Raw genomic sequence first — 18,935 nt, 5'->3', positions numbered from 1 at the left:
GGTGCATCCCCGGCGGCTGGGCTTTGGCAAAAGCTCTGGTGGCTGGGCTGTGGTGGTGAGCACATCTATGGTGATAGTGACGCAGCTCTGGTGGAGAGAGCTGCCAGCATGGCAAAGGAGTTTTGTTGCATTTGCAAAACTCAACAGGCTACCACAGGAACCCTTCTTTGAGGGGTGGGCACACTTGAGCTTATTTACTAAAGGAGTAAAGCCCACCGTCACTTTGTAAATGTTTACTTCAATTATCCAGTTCTGTGCAAAGCAAATTCCTGTTTATTTAGCAAATGATCGGCTAGTCAAAGTGCACAGGAGTTTGCTTTAAACCTGATTGGATCATCGTGTATTCACTTGATGTATTGATTCTTAACTCCTTCAGTAAGTCAGGCTGTATGCCAATGTCCTTATAAAAGGATCCAGTGCTACCCTGAAACCTCAATTTTTACACATGTAATAAAACGTGCGGTAAAAAAAAAGTTGTGGAATATTGAAGATTCCTTTGCTCTGCGGCCAACTTTTTTATTATCTGAATTCATATAATGATGCAGTTTGCTGCTTCAGGCACAAAGTAGTAGATTACTTGGCAAAGATGCGCAGTATCAGTGGTGTGGAAATGTAAAAATAAAAAAAGTCCAAGGACTAAAGTGGGGGCCCAATCTACTTGTTCCTACGTTCTTCTCGTGATACAAAAAATAATCTTAACCAAACTGTATTTAGCAGTGCTAATTTGCAACCAAAATTTCAGAATACATGGCACAGGGCAGCACCCGATGGCAGTATGAGGTACAGATAGTACACGGGGGGGGGAGAGGACTGCTCGCGGAACGGCAAGTCTAGCAGGGGAGGGGGTGAGAGTTGGCCAGATTTGAGCGGGTAATTCAATTTTCCCAAATTGCTTTGGAAAGTGAACTTGCCTTTTTATTGCCGTGGTCCGGGCTCCCCCAGAAGAGCAGGGAACCCTGAAGACCACGGCAGGGACGGAGCCAGCCGGCGGGTAGAGAGCCGGTGGGCGGTGGCCGAGACAGCAGCCAGGGAGAGATGCAGCAAGAGGGGAAGGGGGGTGACAATCGAGCTGCTTTCAAGTGATCTTGAGCGGCTATACAGCCGCTCGAGATCATTTGTACAAAACAGCTCCCCCTCTACATTTAGACCTGCTGCCTGCCCGAAGCAGGGCTAAATGTGGAAAGAAACTACCTGCCCGGAACTGCATGTCCCAGGCATCGGGCGATAGGAATTCCACACCCCTGAGCATGAGCGGGCAGGGGATACTGGAGTGGGGCCGAGTAGACCACTTTGAGGAGTGTGGTGTTTCAGAATATTTATTCTGGCTGGAGTGATGCTTTAAGAGGGCACTGTTCTGATAAGTGGCATGTTGGAACTCATGTGGCTACTTTGTGGAGGGGCACAACTTTCGATGACATAGCTCCAGTGGTGGGGTTGGAGAGGAAACTGGGTTTTGGTTGGTGATGAGGTGCATAGCCCTGTTTACTGGGTTGCACTAGGGGGTCCTGTTTTCAGAGGCACAGCTTTGGTGACTTGGTCTGAAAGGACCACGTGCTTGGTGACAAGAGTCTGGCACTGAGATGATGGCTGGCTTGTAAAGCGAGGGTTCTGGGTTATTGGCTTCCAGTGTTGTGTGAGTGAATCTGATAATTGGGTTATTGTTAGGGATGGGGGAGCAACATTTTTGATGACTACCCTTTTAAGGGTTATAGTAACCTAGTTAGTGATATATGTCGGAGAGAGTGTCCTGATATCTAGAAAGTGTTGTATGGATTTTAGAGGGGGTCACAACTTAGATTGCAGGCACATTAGGGAATGGCTATGGTGGTAAGGGGGGAATGGCTTCAATGGTGGGGTGATAAAAAGTAGGGGAGAAAAGCTATGGTGGTGTGGTGCTAGAGACTAGGTAGGAGAATGGCTAAGGTGGTGTAAATGAAGGAAAAATGGTTAAGGTGGCAGTGGTGGATATAGGTTTAGGACTGGCAGGGTGGTGAAGATGAGGAGAGAACTCCCACTGTGGCAGGGTGGTGAAGATGAGGAGAGAACTCCCACTGTGGCAGGGTGGTGAAGATGAGGAGAGAACTCCCACTGTGGCAGGGTGGTGAAGATGAGGAGAGAACTCCCACTGTGGCAGGGCGGTGAAGATGAGGGCAGAACAGCCAGGGTGATGTTGACAAGGGCAGAATGGCCCCAATGGATGGTGGTGAAGACAAGGGCAGAACAGTGGTGGAAATGAGGGGTGGAAGACCATGGTGGTTAAGAAGAGGGCTGGGTGATAGAGATGAGGGCAAAATTGCCAAGGTGGTGGAGCCAAGGGCAGAACGACCACAGTGGTGGAGACGACGAGAAACTGGCCATGGTGGTGTAGACGACAAGGGGAGAATGGCCATGGTGGAAACGAGGGCAGTATGCCTAGGGTGGCATAGACAAGGGGATAATGGCCACAGTGGCAGAGATGAGGGGAGAACGGCTACAATGGGGGGGTTGTGATCAGGGGAAAACAGTGCTCTTGAGCCTTGCAGGATTGATTTGTGGGTGTTGGGAAAAGCTTTGAATGGTACTCATCTAGCGATCCAACACACCCCCTGCACCCCGCACACCCCCAAGATATATACATATACTGTGCATGAATACTCAGTGACTGAAGCTGATTGGCTGCAGTCACTGTTTGGCTGAGAATTTTCGGACTGGCTCCTTCAACAAAAGGTGATTTTTCAGTCAAGGTTTGTCAAACAGAAGGGTAGGAACTGGGCCATGCACTGCTCAAATTTCATCTGGGACAGAAGGACTTGGACGAAATTCGAAGTTCATGACCAGTTTAAAGGCTGAGTTGACCTTTCTCACCATGTTGCATGATACACCCATATTCAGGGTGTAGCACGGACATGTTTAAATCGCAAAACCCCCACCCTCCCCAGTTACACCTGCACCCATAATCCGATGATCGTGGTTGCAATGCATTCCTTCCTTAAATGAAAGAAAAATAAACGTAAGAATAAAATGCAATTATTATTTTGGAAATACCCATTAAGTGAGCATGAGCGTTGTTGAGCACAGTAGTTGTGACTGTACAGGGGGCGTGTCGTACTGAGCCGGGGGCGTGATGTACTGAGCCGGGGGCGTGATGTACTGAGCCGGGGGCGTGTGGTACTGAGCAGCAGTGGTCCTGTTATCCAGCATTCTATCCAGGAAGGAGAAATCGGGATCGCAGTGGAGCGCTAATCAAAAAAAGACATTTGAAAATGTACCTTTTTCATACACCCGATATTATCTAATAGAAAACAAAGTATTGTTGGACCTAAAAGGGTTAATACGTGGGTGGCCCTTTCCAATGTGGAGTCCCTTAAATAAAGTTTTGAGTAACATGGTCATTGTAAAGCTTTACCTTTTTATTCCAGACCAAAATGTTGGAGACTCAATTGGCCTACACTACTCCTCGCCTTGTGTTTACACTTATGAACTTCATATCTTGTGACTTCTAGCTTTTAGTTGGGGTGGGGGTTGGGTGCTTTTGTTATTTTGCTTATCGGCAGAAGACCAATACTTGTGCTGGCCAATGAATTTTGAAAAGGCTCAATCTGAAATAAAGGTAAAGCATTACAGTTCTCGAGTGTCTCCGAATAATTGCATTGGTTGATGCTGTTTAACTTTGACGAAGCTGCTGTTGCCCTTTAAACTTAATCCTAGAATGTCTGCACAACGCAGTGATAAAGTCAGAAGCAATTTGTATGGAACTTGCTGAAGCAATCCAGACTGCGAAGGCCGAGTACTAATTGTCAGTTTCCATATTCAAAATACTATCTGTAATCTGTTATACTTTTTTAAAGTGATTATAATAGTTTTGGATTTTCTAAGTAGGTTTTATTTTGTTTATTTTAAGTATACTTCATTTGCTTTTCATATATGTTTATAGGAAAATATATATAATGGATAAGGACTGCAAGAGCATTGTGGGTTTGCTAATTTTCTTTAGTTTTAGCCCCAACTATGTCAAATACAATGTATACAACCACTATACATTCCCTTTTAATTGACATTTTTTGAATGCATTTTATTAAAATATGGCAATGTATATGTGTGTACATATATTATTTGTCCCCTAAGATTTTTGACAACTAACAGTTTTTAATAGAGCTGCAACTAATGATTATTTTCATAATGGAGATTAGTTGGACGATTTATTTTTTCGATTAATCGGATAAAAATTTTTTAAATACAATCCTTAATTTAAAATAAAATACACAAATGCAGTGTTATAGAGTTTACTTCAGAATAAAACTGCATGCGCAATTTTTTTTAATCGCACTGCAGTGGAACGCACGTCATTGCGGAACCGTGCATTCCAGTGCGGGCGATCCCATTTGAGGGTCCCATTTAAATTAATGGCACTGCAACACACCTCCCACAGCAGAATTTGTCAGGCCAAAACTGAAAATGATTTTTCCCCCACCTTTTTTTATAATATATAATTTTTTTTTTTTTTTTTTTTTTTTGTAAGCACATGGCGCTTGAATAGCTTCAGCCTGGAAATGACAGCTGCCAGAGGCAAGATTCTGTGGATGGCAGCTGAATTTGTATACAGCAGGTAGTGGGCTGATGCAACAGCCAGCCTGCTATTGGCCTTTTCAAATTGCAATAGCAGGCTGGCTATTGCACCCGCCCACTACCTGCTGTGCCCTCCTCCCAGCATGGAGGAGAGAGCTAGGGGATCCCACCAACTAATCGATGATAATGAAAATAGTTGTCAACTATTTTAATTATCAATTAGTTGGTTCCAACCTTTCTTACCACTCTTCCATTCCCCAACCTGTCCTATCTCCAATGGGTTATTTGCAGTAAAGCACGTTGTACAACCGTATTCCCCAGGTTTTTTAATTATTAGGCTAAAGAGAATCTGTCACAGTAAAACACATGTGAGAAACATCAGATAGATAGAAGCTGTGATTTTTCTAACCGTAGCTGTATATTAGTTCTAGAGCAATGGAAATAAAGATAATCATTCCCAGTAGGGGTGTCTTGGAGCAGGTATGCCACCATTATGAACTTTTCACACTGCTATTGAGATCTGCCTCAGAAAAGGTCTGTTATTAATCTGACCATCAGTCTACTGGCTTGTGTAAAGTGGACCTGCCAATTGCTAATGAATGTGTTGCTATTAAATTGGACCTAAACCCAAGAACAGAAATGTAATATTCTGAAGCTCTAACAGTTTGATGTGCTGGCTGCAATAGTTTTTCTATTTCATTTGCTTACACCTTGTGATCATGCCAGTTACCTCTCCCTTCCCCTGGGAAGCATAGAAGCATGGTTGTCACCCTAGGACAAGAAATGCTAGGACTACAGAACACCTTCCCCTCTTCATCTCCATAACATAGCTGATGGCGCAGCTTGGGATTTTAGTGCAGCACAGACAGTTACTAGCTCCCTGGACTTCTGGCAGGATAAAGTTTTGTCTTTGTGTGCTTGCAGCGTTCGTATGAAATGTTCATGTATTGAAGTATGCAATGTTGTATTTTTCTAATTACCCGAGCATATACTTTAAGGATAATGGCTGGGAAAAGGAGGCACGGTGCTTATTTTGTCATGAGTCAGGAAGGTTTTGGTATGTTGTTAAAATTGTAACTTGAAGGATTATTGTATTTTAAGAAAAAAGTAGTAATAACACTGCTGCAGTGACATCATCAGTGACATCATTTTGCACTCCATCTCCTGTAATTAGTGCTGGGCTGTGTTCACAAACTGCAGATTGTTGGCAGTTTTGCTTCTCCTGCCCATGCTTCTATGAGCCAATCTGAGTCCGATCTCACCTACTTGTCTGCAGCTTGTGGGCACTGTCTCTCAATCTTTATCATCAGTGGCCTCAGAGGGTGTTAACTTCCTGTAGAGTTATCACTGCTCCAATTCCCACTCTGGTAAAGGGTGCCAGCACTGGCTTGTCTGCACTGCAACTCTACATAGAATTGGAGGAAAAGACCCGCACTCTTTGGATCCGCCGAATCTCGCGTTCCTAATCCCCAGCCTACTTCCAGCTGTCACTAACGCGTTTCACCCATTGGGCTTAATCGTAGAGAATTTCTGCAATTAGGTCCAAAGTCCTCGTTTTGTCCAGGGGCCTGAAATAAAGATGATACACTCACCTGATTCTCGGTCCTGTGGCAGTCAGAGCTTATCTCTCTCCCCCTCTCTGGCTCTGGTATGTCCCTCAGCATCCTCGTGTCTAATGCAAGTCGATGAACCTGCATTAGATGTGATGTCTGCGGTCCTTAGACTGCCGGAGCCCAGGGGAGAAGAGGCTGCGGGGACTGGTCAGGTGAATATATCTTCATCCCTGCCCCCTAGACTAAAACAAGCCGTTAGCCCTTGCAATAATAGGGTAGCCCCACTGCAAGGGTTAGTTTTTTCTAAATTCTGGAGTTCCTCTTTAAATTACTGTCTGGTTACAGCTGCACTAAGGTACAGGTAAACTGGGTCCCAATCCCTGCAAGAAGGTGCCCTGGGTATCTGCCCCTGTTCCCCCAAGGATTATGTGAAGGACCACTAATTTGGCACCATTTTAGGCTCCCATAGCCATCCTGAAGGGCCGGTCCTGTAGTGTGTATGTGCCCACCATTTTTTTTCTCATGGTGCTCGCTGTGGCTCTGCACACGGCTTATGGAGGCACAATTTCTGCACCGCTACACTGGGTCACCACTTCTTCTTACAGCGTCTGAACCCAAGGCACCATACAGCCTCTGCAGTTGTAAGTAGAGGGTGTTTTCTCACTGCTCTGCAATGGCTGATCATAGATGTAGGGATTTCTGGCCAGCAGGCTACACAACCCTACAGCATTTCTGGGGAAGATTTTGTCCACTCTGGAGACAGCCCTATTCCCTGCTTTTCCCCATCGCTACCCACCTCGGGGTCCTTCTCTGCACCTTTTTTTTAATCCTCTTTAGGAAGTAGGTTACTTCTGTAATGGTTTAATGTATGGGAAAAATGTGACCTATTGGAGTGCTCCGACCATAGGAGGTGCTAGGGGGCACCTTTTCCTTATCCCTCAGAGTCCCCCTCAGTCCTTCGTGTGTCTGCTTTTGCACTGCCTGAGGAAGTACAAAGGGCTGACTTCCATGGGCTGACCCTAGGAAGAGGACCAGTCAAAGAACAACATTTTAATGGTCCATGTGGTGGATGTTCCTGTTTTCAAGGACCAGGTGGTCAAGAGGTTAGAAGCCCAATTTAAAACGTATTTTCCTTTGCTGCTGCTACTATGGTGCCGTTTCTGACCTTATCTGTATAGTCCACAACTCCGGTTATGGACTTCGCTGCTCTCTAACAGCTGGAGCTTCTTTTTGTGGCCTTGCACTGTTGCGTTGATGGCTTGGTAGACAAATCTCTAGGGTGAATCAACTTTCTTTACACGTGCATGGATCCTTTGGCTGAAAATTGTAGCCTTCGGAACTTCTATGCAAAACGAGCCTGGAGCGCATGCCCTTTGCTTTCATTGAATTCTTTGTTATTTATGTCAAAGAAATCTACTCCTACCTGTTCACTGCCCCCAAAGCAAGGGGGCGGGGGCAAGCCATATTCTCAGTCTGAAGATTCCCATGGGGTTCCTGTGAGTTTAAAAGTTCTCTATGTAATCTTGTCTCTCTGTCATTGCCTCCCTTCACCTGGGTGACTTCCTGGCCTCGGTAGACATCACATTTTCCTTGTGTTCTTATTTAAAGTGACATTTAAAGTAAAAAAAATGTTTCCCTCCCCCCATTGTTACTTAAAGCACTTACCTTAAATGATGTCTCTTAATCCGATCTTCCTCTTCTTGTCGTTTACATCTGTCCCTCCAGCGCTGCTGCGGGTCTCCGATCCAGCGCTGATTCCTCTGTGCTTGCTGGCACTTCCTGTCCCACGGTGTCTGCATGCGGGTGCACGCTGTCCATAAACTTACCTTGCGTCTCTCCTCGTCTCCCGGCTGAAAATCTGAACAGCGCATTTGTGTGCCACAAGATGCTTTGCGGCCGCCCGATAATTTTTCACATTTTCAGACGGGAGTGCGCTGGGAAGACACAGGTAAGTATTGACCTCTTCTTCTTTTTTTTTTTTTTTAATATACTTTTTGCAAATCGTACGATTATCGGCTGGTTTTCCAACATGCTCGAAATACAAAAGTTGTGCGACCGTACAGTAGAAACGGTCGCACACTGCACGATTATCGTACGATCGCCGGAATCGTGCAGAGTATGGACACCTTTACAGTGAATTTCTGTCAATAAAAAGGTATGAGGCAGCCATTGCTCTTTTGAAAAAGTTTGTTAACTGACTCTGTTGGTCCTCAATACTTGAATTAGATCTGGAATAAGCATGCTACACTGTCAGAAACGTGTCACATTGCCTTATCTTAGGGGTGGACAAATTGATATGAAATTCAGGAGTTCGTTTGCTCTATCCAGTAGTCAGTAGAATTTTTTTAGAAGCCAGCTCCATTGACAACAACTAGGGGAAACCTCAAAAGTTGGGTGCCAGCATGAGGCGTATTGGCTACCTGGCTCCTGGGATTTGTCTAGGCTTGCTTTACCTCTATACTTGTTCCAAACACACACTGAATTGAAAGCATTCCCATGGCAGCCAGGGAAGTAGCATTTTCACAGGAGATGTTGGCAATGGCAGCTTCCATATTTTTCACATGACTGAAAAGTGAAAACTCTTAGTTTTCAATCCTATTTCCTATCTGCCTCTCCTGGTAACCTCAGTCTAGTTATCGGCCTCATCAGATTGAAGGACGGCCGGATATTTATAGACACACTCTATCTCCTTCCCTACAAATGAGCGGCCAATGTTATTAGTATCAGAACATTGTTGATGATTTATGTAAAATATCTAGTAAACTTTAAGGGCCTATTACTACCTATGCATCTTCTATAGAAATAAACAGGAAATGTATCAGATACATGTTGGCACGTGTCCACATGCTTTAACTCTTATTTGCCCTGCGTTCACCCATTATTATATTATTAGGACTTGTTCACACCAATTGCGGTGCGTTCCAGAGCGGTAGCTGCTGGAACGCACCGCAATCGCTCACAAAACTTCCCCTGGGTTCTGGGGTGGGAGGGGGCGTGATGGTGCATTGAAGTCAATGGCACCGCAGCCACGCAAACCCCCCGCGCCCGCCGTGTGATCGGACGCGTGGTAAAACATTGCCTGCGTTCCGTTCCACTGCAAACGCAAAAAATGCTGCTTGCTCCATTTCTTCCGTTTGCAGTGAACCGGACCGCAGGCAATGTTTTGCCATGCGTCCGATCACACAGCGGGTGTGGCTGCGGTGCCATTGACTTCAATGCTTCGCCACACCCCCTCCCACCCTGGAACAAAGGGGGAGGTTTTGTGAGCGATTGCGGTGGGTTCCAGCAGCTACCTCTCTGGAACGCACCGCAATTGGTGTGAACGAGCCATTATATAGAATTTTTATATAGCACCAACAGTTTGCGCAGTGCTTTACAATATAAGGAGGACATTACAGTTGCAATACAAATCAAGACAAGGTGGTAAGGAGGGCCCTGCCTGCGAGGGCTTGCAATCTAACAGGGTTATTCACTAGAGGGTGAAGAGTTTGGAGAAGGCAGGAAAAGTTACCAATCTAGGACAACATAGATGATTTGGGAAAAATTCTCTAATTCAACTCGCTTTCCAGTTCAGCCAGGGGTGTGGAAATTAAAAAAAACTACTTGTCCAAAGACTAAAGTGGGAGCTCAATCTACTTGTCCCTCAGGACAATCTACAAACTTGTTGTGATATAAAAAATAATCTTAACCAAAACTGTATGTAACAGTGCTAATTTGCAAGCGTAATTCAGACTACATGGCACAGGGCAGCGCTGGATGGAAGTATGGGGTACAGATAGTGGACCCGAGCCGGCGGAGGGGAAGGACTGCTCGCTTAAAGGGAAGTATAGCGGGGTAGAGAGATGGCCAGATTTAGGTGGGAAATTCCATTCCAAATTACTTGGGAAAGTGAATTTACCTTTTAATGTGCATTGTGCGTGTTAGAGAGCGCTGCTACCCAGCTACCACAATATGGCGCACAGTGGAATGGGGACAGCACTCGGCATACACGTGCACAATGCCCTATGCGTGACTTTATTCGCATGCAGATGGTAGGAGCAGTGGGGTTGGTTTCAATTTTAATTTACTTATATTATTTATTTTTTACTTTTTCAAATTTGTTAATAAGTACTGTTGGGGAAATCTCTGGAATGAAAAGCAAAAGCTGGTTTTGTTTTATCTTTTAACAGGCTAATTAATTTTACCTTATTTTTGGCTAGAGGTCTGCTTTAAAGTGAATCTACGGGCAAAGCAATGCAACCACTTTAATTTTAGCCCCTCTAACTGCTTCTGCTGCAGGGAGAGGAATAATCCTTGTGTATGTTCCAGTCATATGTATGAGCGATTTCTCCCCATCCCCATGTGACTGTACTTGGAATCTTGAGTGGCCAACCTCTGAATAACAGCGCGGTCACGTAGGAGGAAGATCAGTAAGTTGCAATTTCCTTGAAACTCAGAAGTAACAGGTATACCACTTGACCTTCCCATTAGACTATTTCGTGCTGAGCTACATTGCGCGATATTGTGCGACAACGCTGCTACATTGGGCTGTAACCAATCAACAGCGATCTTGATCTGACATTCTTTCCTTCCTTCTATTTTGCAGTGCAAAAGTGACCCTTCTGTAGCGCGATAGTCGTGCAAAACCATAGAGTCTATTGGAGCCGAATCGCGTGACATCCGTTGAAAAAGGGTCATGGATGAGCTTGAGCTACAGGCGACATTGAGCTGTGAGATGTGAACAGCTCCATTGAAATATGCGCGATTTCGCGGGCAGAAATCGTGCGATAAACCGCTCGGTGTGAACGGGGCCAAAAGTGGATCTATGATGCACTTGCAGGTGGGTGGGCGTTTGCCATAATGTGCAAGTATGCTTTTCGTGGATCATTTAAAATCATGCGAAAGGGACCCCTTCAGCAGTGGCTGCTGCCTGCCTCGTTGCTCTGTCGTCGCCTCTGACATCTTTGCCCGGTCCTCCCCTAGGCTTGTTTTCAGCTATCTTGGTTGGCCGGCCTGGGATGACATAACTCCTATACATGCGCACAGCAGTTTTTTCATCCTGTCGGCAAGGAATCCTGTGATTGTCCACCGAGCTCCACATGTGTGGCTTGGTGTGTAATCCTAAAAAGATAGCTAGCAGACAGAAAAAAGGCTTCATATTGCAGAACGGATGTAGTATGTCTCTTCTGCAATAAAAAACTTACATGACAGCTTTTTCTCCCCACCAAAGCAACTGCTACGACCAATATTAAAGCCAAACCCTTTGCTTTGCACTGCATAGGAAATGAATAAGTTCTCTATAGTAAACTATTCCTGCAATGTTCATGGGGACTGCCATTGCTGACTTCCTTCTGAAAATGGCCATTGCCTGATTATTAGGGATGTCCCGATACCGATGCAAGCATCGGTATCGGGCCCGATACAGGGCATTTTGACAAGTACTTGTACTTGTCAAAATGCCCCGATGCATAGCGCCGAAGCTTGCGCTGTTTTTTTGTTTTTTGTTTTTTTTTCTTACCTTCCGTGCCGTGGTGGCTGGGGTCCTCTGGGAACGCTGGAGGAGCATCACGTCACTGCTGTGGGCGGAGCTCCAGGTGGGGTCTAATGTAGTTGGCCGGCGACCTGGAGCTCCGCCCACAGCAGTGACGCGACTCTCCTCCGCTCTGCTGCTCAGCGCCGCCGACGTCGTCCTCACATGGGAGGGAAGAGGAAATCGGCAGCTCGTGAGGCACCTCCATTGCACAGGCACCATCAAGTAAGGGCCTGTGTTCAAATCCGATTCCAATCTATGGATCATGATTTTAAACTAATACTCTATATATGAAGTATACACTATAGTACACACACTATTAGTTTAAATCATGATCTATAGTACATGCATAATATGTAGTTGTACTATAGATCATGATTTAAACTAATAGTGTGTGTACTATAGTGTGTACTTCATATAGAGTATTAGTTTAAAGTTTTATTGCCATATACTATGTATGAATTTCATACCCACATCATGAATTACTATACTGCCATAGCACCTCTGTCAAACTTTTACAAATACTGTCTGAACTAGGAAAGCTTGTTAATAGAATACACTTAAAGGAGAACTATGAGGTGAGTGCTTTTCACTCACCTCATAGTTCTAGCCGACCTGTGACAATGAGACTCTCACAGGTCGGCTCAGTAGATCGGGAGGTGAGCGAACACATGCCGGTGTTCGCTCACTTCTCGATCCTGTCACGGCTCTCTGCCGTGACAGGGGAGGGGATGGATTTCCCGCTCCGATCCGCCAGCGCGGAGTATGTCTCCTATAAAATGTGTTGTCCAATCAGATTGGACTGTACTGTACTATGGATCATGATTAACCTAATCATGTTATCAGCGGCGTAACTAGAAATCACAGGGCCCCATAGGAAAAGTATCGGTAATTGGTATCGGCAAGTACATGAGGGCCAGTACTTGTACTTGGACTTAAAAAAGTGGCATCGGGACATCTCTACTGATTATTATACTTACTCACTGGCTTCAGCACTGTGAATCTCTGACCTGGACCAAGTATGCAGGTTAGGAAAGTCCCACAAGGGTGGTTGTTCTGGGTTAGCAACTCCTATTGAAGCTGAAGGATCAGCATGTCAGCCAGATAAATAGCATTTGCAGAATAAGAAGCTTGAAATGACAGCCTCCATGTTTTCTCAAGGTCTAACTTTTAAAGGAGCCCTTAAAAATAAAACATAACTTTGAATAATAAATTAACCCCCCCCCAAAAAACGTTGCTCGCCTGCGTCTGTCTTCTTTCTGGCTGCAGTTGTAGTAAGGAAAGCTAATGATCCACATCTTGCACCCAGTCTACAATTGCCCTGTTCCTCAAATGCGTATGCTGCATGCTCTATTTTTTTTGCGTTCGCACTGGACTGGAAAGCAGGCAGTGTTTTGCCACGTATCCGATCGCGCTGTGGGCATGGGGTGTGGTTGCGGTGCCATTGACTTCAATGCACCGTCCCGTCCCCGGACGAAGTAGGGATGTTAGTGTGCGATTGCTGTGCGTTCCAGCAGCTACCACTCTGGAACGAACCAAAGTTGGTGTGAACTCCACAGATGTCGGAGGAGGTAAGTATGCACCTGCTGAAAAGGGGTGGGAGTGGTTAAGCTCCGTGTCAGATACGGGGTTATGGTGGGGGGAGCAGGGGTGGGCTTACAAAATGTGTGAATGTGTTTTTCAATCCAAGCCTGCCCACTATTTGCTCTTCTCTGTGATGGCCATCGTTCACAAACCAATAGTGAGTCATAGTATTGGGGGTATATGACTTCAGTTCCTCAATCAGCATGCATGATAGATCATAACAACTTTTGAAGCTTTCAAAGTTCTCTGGATGCCTTGAAAATAGCGCTCGGTGTCACCTCTCTGCACACTTTCATTTTATGCCGTTAGATTCTATATGAATAAAGCGGTCACTTCAGCTTGGAGCCTTGTGAAGAAACTGACGAACACAAGAGAACAAAAAAACCTTTTTTATTAACATGGAATTCTGGAGCCAGTCTGTCCAATCCCGGAGCCAGTAGGATTATTTTTTAGGATCTAGCTCCATTGACAACAACTAGAGATAATCTCAAAAGCTAGGCGCCAGCTGTAAATTTTAAGGAGCGTCTGCATCCTAGCTCCTGGGTTTTGTCTATCCCTGCCATAGTGGGACTCGAATCCATGGAACCAGAACTCCAAGGATACAGAGCCAAGCACTGAATCACTGTGCTATCAGAATTATTTTAAATATTTTCATATATTTTGTTATATTATGCATTCATTATTTAAAAAGGTGTTGCATTTTGCATCCAATCACATGACGGCTTTAATTTCCTTGTGCAGTTCAATATAAAGTACCTAGTTGCTATAGACGGCCATACATCTCCTTCCTCCTGTATATAGTATCCCGAATTCTTCTGCATTGTTTTTGCTTTGTATAGAGTGTTCTCACTGTGAAATGCAGATTTAGATTTATATATTATTTATGTAATATCCTCCGAATAAGTTCATGTGCAGATTCGCATAAGTCATTGTTTGACAGTTTGTGCTGTAGTGCTGCATTCTTGCTGGCACAAACATCAGTATGAATCTTGCATATAAATTCTCTGTACGGACATTTGACATCTGTACAAGCACTTCTATCGGATGCGAGTTAAAAATATTCCGATGCTGGCTCTAGGGGCTTTGGTTTTCCCCAGCAGCCTGGAAGAATGATGGATGGGTACAGGTCAGCTCCAGCCAGGATGAAAATTACTAGTAAACCTGGATAATATCAGGTTATGTGCTCCTGTATCCTTTTGTTATCGTCAGCTGCACCAGCACATTGAAGGTTACTTGTAAAGTGGAGCAATAGTTACATTTACACATGAAGATTTGGTGACGGTCTTGATTGGATGGATTGAGAGAGTAATTAAAGGCCTGTATCTGTTAGCTTTCCAGCAGGATAGTCTGCTCCTGGTTCGCTCCAGTGCTGAGAGTGCCATCAGGACCATAGGAATTTTGTGATATGTTGTACATGCAAATACCAATTAAGATATATTAGGGATGCGCCGATACTAGTATCGGTATTGGTGCTGATACAGAGTATTTGGGTGAGTACCCGTACTCGCCAAAATGCTCCGATACCTTCCCGATACCAATACTTCTGGTCATAGGAAGGAACAACATGTCTAACCTGCTTGATTGAGCTTGGCCAGGAAACTGGCTTCCCAGGCCAATCAACATGGAGCCAGCTTTTCTGGCAATCATATTGCTCGGGAAGCTGGCTCCATGCAGCGGAAGCACCAGTATCGGTACTCGGTACCGACAGCAAAATTTTGCGCTGAATTTGCTAGAGGGCCTGACCATTATAAATATGGAAGCAGTTTGTTTACCACAACAGTAGAAGTGATTTTATGAAGATACGGGTAAACAACGCGATTTAACAGCCTTTGAACGTGGGATGATTGTTGGTGCTCAAGCCATGGAGCGAGTATCAGCAAAACAGCAGAATTCGTTAAATGTTCAAGAGCAGCTGTTGTTAAAGTGTTTAACCAGTTGACATCCGCGGTGTTAAACCCACTTCCCATCCAGGCCATTTTTCAGTATTCAGCGCTGCGGTACTTTGACTGACATTTATTCCGGCATGCAGCGCTGTACTGAAATGAATTTTATACCCTTTTTTGGGGACACATAGAGCTTTATTTTGGTGGTTATTTAATCATCACTGGGGTTTTAATTTTTTAATATATTAAGGAAAAACTACAGATTTTTTTTTTTTTTTTTTTAAGTCATCTCGTGGAGTCACCTCGTGGCCCAACGAAGTACTGATGGGGTGGTCATAGTAATCTGGCCACTCAGTGTATATAGTCTCTCCCATCCTCTGAGACACCCAACCTGTCTATTCCCTACTCTGTCTGCCTTTAGGCAATGCCTCATCTCTTCAGGGAAGCTTATCCCACCTCAACCTAACCACTCAACTATCACTTTCTCAAACAGTTCATCCCCACACAGCCACCTCCTCTTGTATCACCAGCAGTATGTTCCTGACACTTATTAAAGTGACACTAAACTCAGGAGTTAAATCTTAAAAATACATTCAAAAATTTCACTATGGACAACAATGTCTCTTATTTGTGTATCGCTCTGCTGTAGATCCCCCAATCATCTCTGAACTGGTGCTGACACTGTCCTTCCTTCTGGAGGGTGGCTACTTTTGTTCCCCATGGTCCCTGTGTGTGTTGTGAATTAGTCACCACTCCAAGCTCACTCCTGTGATGGACTACAATCTCAGTACAAATTAGTAAACCGAAGGCGAGATTGTAGTCCATTACAGGAATGAGCTTTCTTTCTGAGTGTGTCAGGAGTGTGGGTCTCTTACAGGCCTGTAATCTGTGAGTAGTGACAGCCCGCACATGTGTATTTTTCATATCAGTATTGGAGGACTTGTATTGTCACTCTGTTGCCAGCACCGTAAGGAATGCTCCTCTGTAAGAACCTGAATTGCCAATGTTAAAAAGTTATAATAAGTCAGGGTTTTTCTTAGGGATTTGTGCTTTTATTCACTCGTGTTCTTTTCCTGTCAGAGCAGCAGTGTCTATAGTGAAGCCCCTGTGGAGGCTTATATGTCTCCAGCCTAGGCTCAGGACTAATAACTGACACTGTCTGGACTGCTGTAATAAAAACAAATTGGTTTATTATATGTAATTCTTCCAGTACTTTTGTTACATGGCAGTCACTGAAATTCCCAGTGGCTCCGAACTGCCATGCCTGTTACAAATGAAGGTGTCACAACGCTCAGTGGATTCTCATACATTTGAATGCATACATTACTGTGGTTAACAATTCAGTGTACCAGTGCCAGCTTAAAGTGACACTAAAATCAGGAGTTAAGGCCTTGTTCACACCAAGCGCGTTCCAGGAGCAGAGCAGTTAGACCGGATCAAAACTGCGTCCAATGTATTCCAATGGTATTGTGGGCTCTAGTTGACACCGCAGCGTTCAGTTCCAGGGCATGTAAAACTGCAGCAAGCCCTATTTTACCTGCTCTGGAACGCATGAAAACGCATCAAACGCATGCAACCGCCCTGGAACGCACTAAAAGCCCATTCTAAACTAAACAAAAAAACAAAATGGCCCGGAACACATCAAAAACGCGGCACAACCCACTGCACTGCGTGTGCAGAAACTCATGCAGATCTGGTCTGCATTTGATGTGAACAAGCCCTTAAAGGAGAACTATGGGGTCAGTGTTTTTCCCCATAGTTCTCCTTGGGGTAACGGGAGGACACAAACTAGCGTCCTCCCGTTACCCTAAGCTCAGTATACCGCGAGCTACAGCTCGTGGTATACTGAGACGCCACACCTGGAGCGGATACCGACTTAGATGACGGGATCCGCCCAGCTGCGTGAGTGACAGCTGGCTCTGCCTATCTAGAGGCAGAGCCAGCTGTACCCGCCCCCTCCCCCGTCCGTTCCGCCAGTCAGCGCTGGCAGATCGGAGCGGGGAGAGGGGAATCCAGCCCCTCCCCTGTCACGGCAGAGAGCCGTGACAGGATCGAGAGGTGAGGGAACCCTGTATGCGTTCCCTCACCTCCCGATCTACTGAGCCGACCTGTGACAGTCTCATTGTCACAGGTCGGCTTAGAACTATGAGGTGAGTGGAAATCACTCATCTCATAGTTCTCCTTTTAATCTTAAAAAATGTTTAGGTACCTTCACTATTAATAACAATGGGGGAATTTATAAAGACTGGAGCAGACAAAATCTGGAACAGATTTGCACTGCAACCAATCAGCGTCTCTCATTTTCAAATCTTAGATGAACAGACTGATGAGAGAAGCTGGTTGGCATGGACAACTGCTCCAGATTCTGTCTTCTCCAGTTTTGATCAATTACTCCCCCCATTGTATCTTATTTGTGTATCACTCGGCTGTAGATCCTCCAATCATCTCTGAATTGGTGTGGACACTGTCCTTCCTTCTGGAGGGGGGCTACTTTTGTTCCCCATGGTCCCTGTGTGTGTTGTAAAGTAGTCACTGCTCCAAGCTCGCTCCTGTGATGGACTACAATCTCAGTACAAATTGGTAAACTAAACATGAGATTGCAGTCCATCATGGAATTGTAGTACATAACCAGCAGCCATGCTTCTGAGAGTTCCAATTAGTGGTGGTTGTAAAAAAAAAAAGCTTCTTTAACCCCTTCCCGACCAGTGATTCACATACGTCACTGGCAGCGGGCCCATTTAAACAGACTTGCTTCAATGGGCCGGTAAACTTCTAAATATTTCTAGGCCAATAATTATGCGTGTTTCTAAACTGATGACCTGCAGGAGCTTTTAAAGCTTCGTCAGTGGACTTTTTGGGGTACTGAAATTTGTCGCCACACGATTTGTAACCTGAGCATGTTGGGTATCTATTTACTTGTTGTAACCTCCATCTTTTATATTTTAGTAAAAAAATGGGTATTCTACTGTGTTTCAGGGCACGAAGTATAACTTAAGTGCATTATTGACTAAATGTTTGGGTTTGATAATAAAATGCGCTAATATCGTGCAGCATAACGATTTGCAACTGCCACCATTTTATTCTACAGGGTCTGGGCTTTCAGAAAATATATGTTTGGGGGTTTGAAGTAATTTTCAAGCCTAAAATGATTACTTCAAAGACATGCTGGTAGGTTAATTGGCTCCTCTCTAAGTTTGCTCTCTATGTATGCATGTGAGATAGGGACCTTAGATTGTAAGCTCCTTGAGGGTAGGGACTGATGTGAATGTGCAACTATGTAAAGTGCTGCGTAAATTGTCGGCGCTATATAAATACCTGTAATAAATAAATTACATGGGTGCAAAAAAGAATGACTCGGTCATGAAGGGGTTAACATCAAAGCTGGATGTAAGCATACATTTGGCTTAGGTCACATGTTTCTTTTGAGGTAAGGCAGAGAGCCCCAGTTTGGGTTTTTTGTTGGTTGTCCCTAAGGAATCTGCCTCACGGTTCAGTTATCCTATTCATGTGGATATTTCGGATGTAGACGATCCTTTGGTGTAGTTTTTTAATGAAATATGACTCTCCTGTTTTTCAGAAATTTAAGGCGAAATGTGACAAATAATTTCAGTGACGCAGATGAAAAAAAAAATTCTTGGAGTCTACAAGTTTGGGGAGAAAACAGGTGGGTTACTTCTTCCCAAAACCGTTTCATTTTGTTTTGGAAATTGAAATGCTGAATCCACATCTTCTGCAGGCGCTATTCACCACACAGTGCTCTTTCTCTGCAATAACCATTAAGAGGAGAACATTTAAACAGTTACATTCAAAGCATGCCTCTGGTGATGGCTGTCATTGTTGCCAGTGTGCTTACGTCAGCTC

The 18,935-nt window shown here is 44.7% G+C and overlaps 1 long non-coding RNA gene across 1 annotated transcript in view; it reads left to right on the top strand.

Annotated features, from left to right (window-relative positions):
- Nucleotides 1-18,696, top strand: part of LOC108795504 — a 19,935-nt gene extending 1,239 nt beyond the window's left edge. The window contains exon 2 of the long non-coding RNA XR_001941757.1: nt 18,652-18,696. This is a non-coding gene — a long non-coding RNA (uncharacterized LOC108795504). The remainder of the gene's footprint in view (nt 1-18,651) is intronic.
- Nucleotides 18,697-18,935: the final 239 nt, after the last annotated feature.

The sequence above is a fragment of the Nanorana parkeri genome, unplaced genomic scaffold (genome assembly GCF_000935625.1).
Source record: "Nanorana parkeri isolate BGI_ZX_2015 unplaced genomic scaffold, ASM93562v1 scaffold974, whole genome shotgun sequence".
In the NCBI taxonomy this organism is placed as follows: domain Eukaryota; kingdom Metazoa; phylum Chordata; class Amphibia; order Anura; family Dicroglossidae; genus Nanorana; species Nanorana parkeri.
The sequence above is the reverse complement of the archived record's forward strand: the minus strand, read 5'-3'. Positions and strand labels throughout refer to the sequence as shown.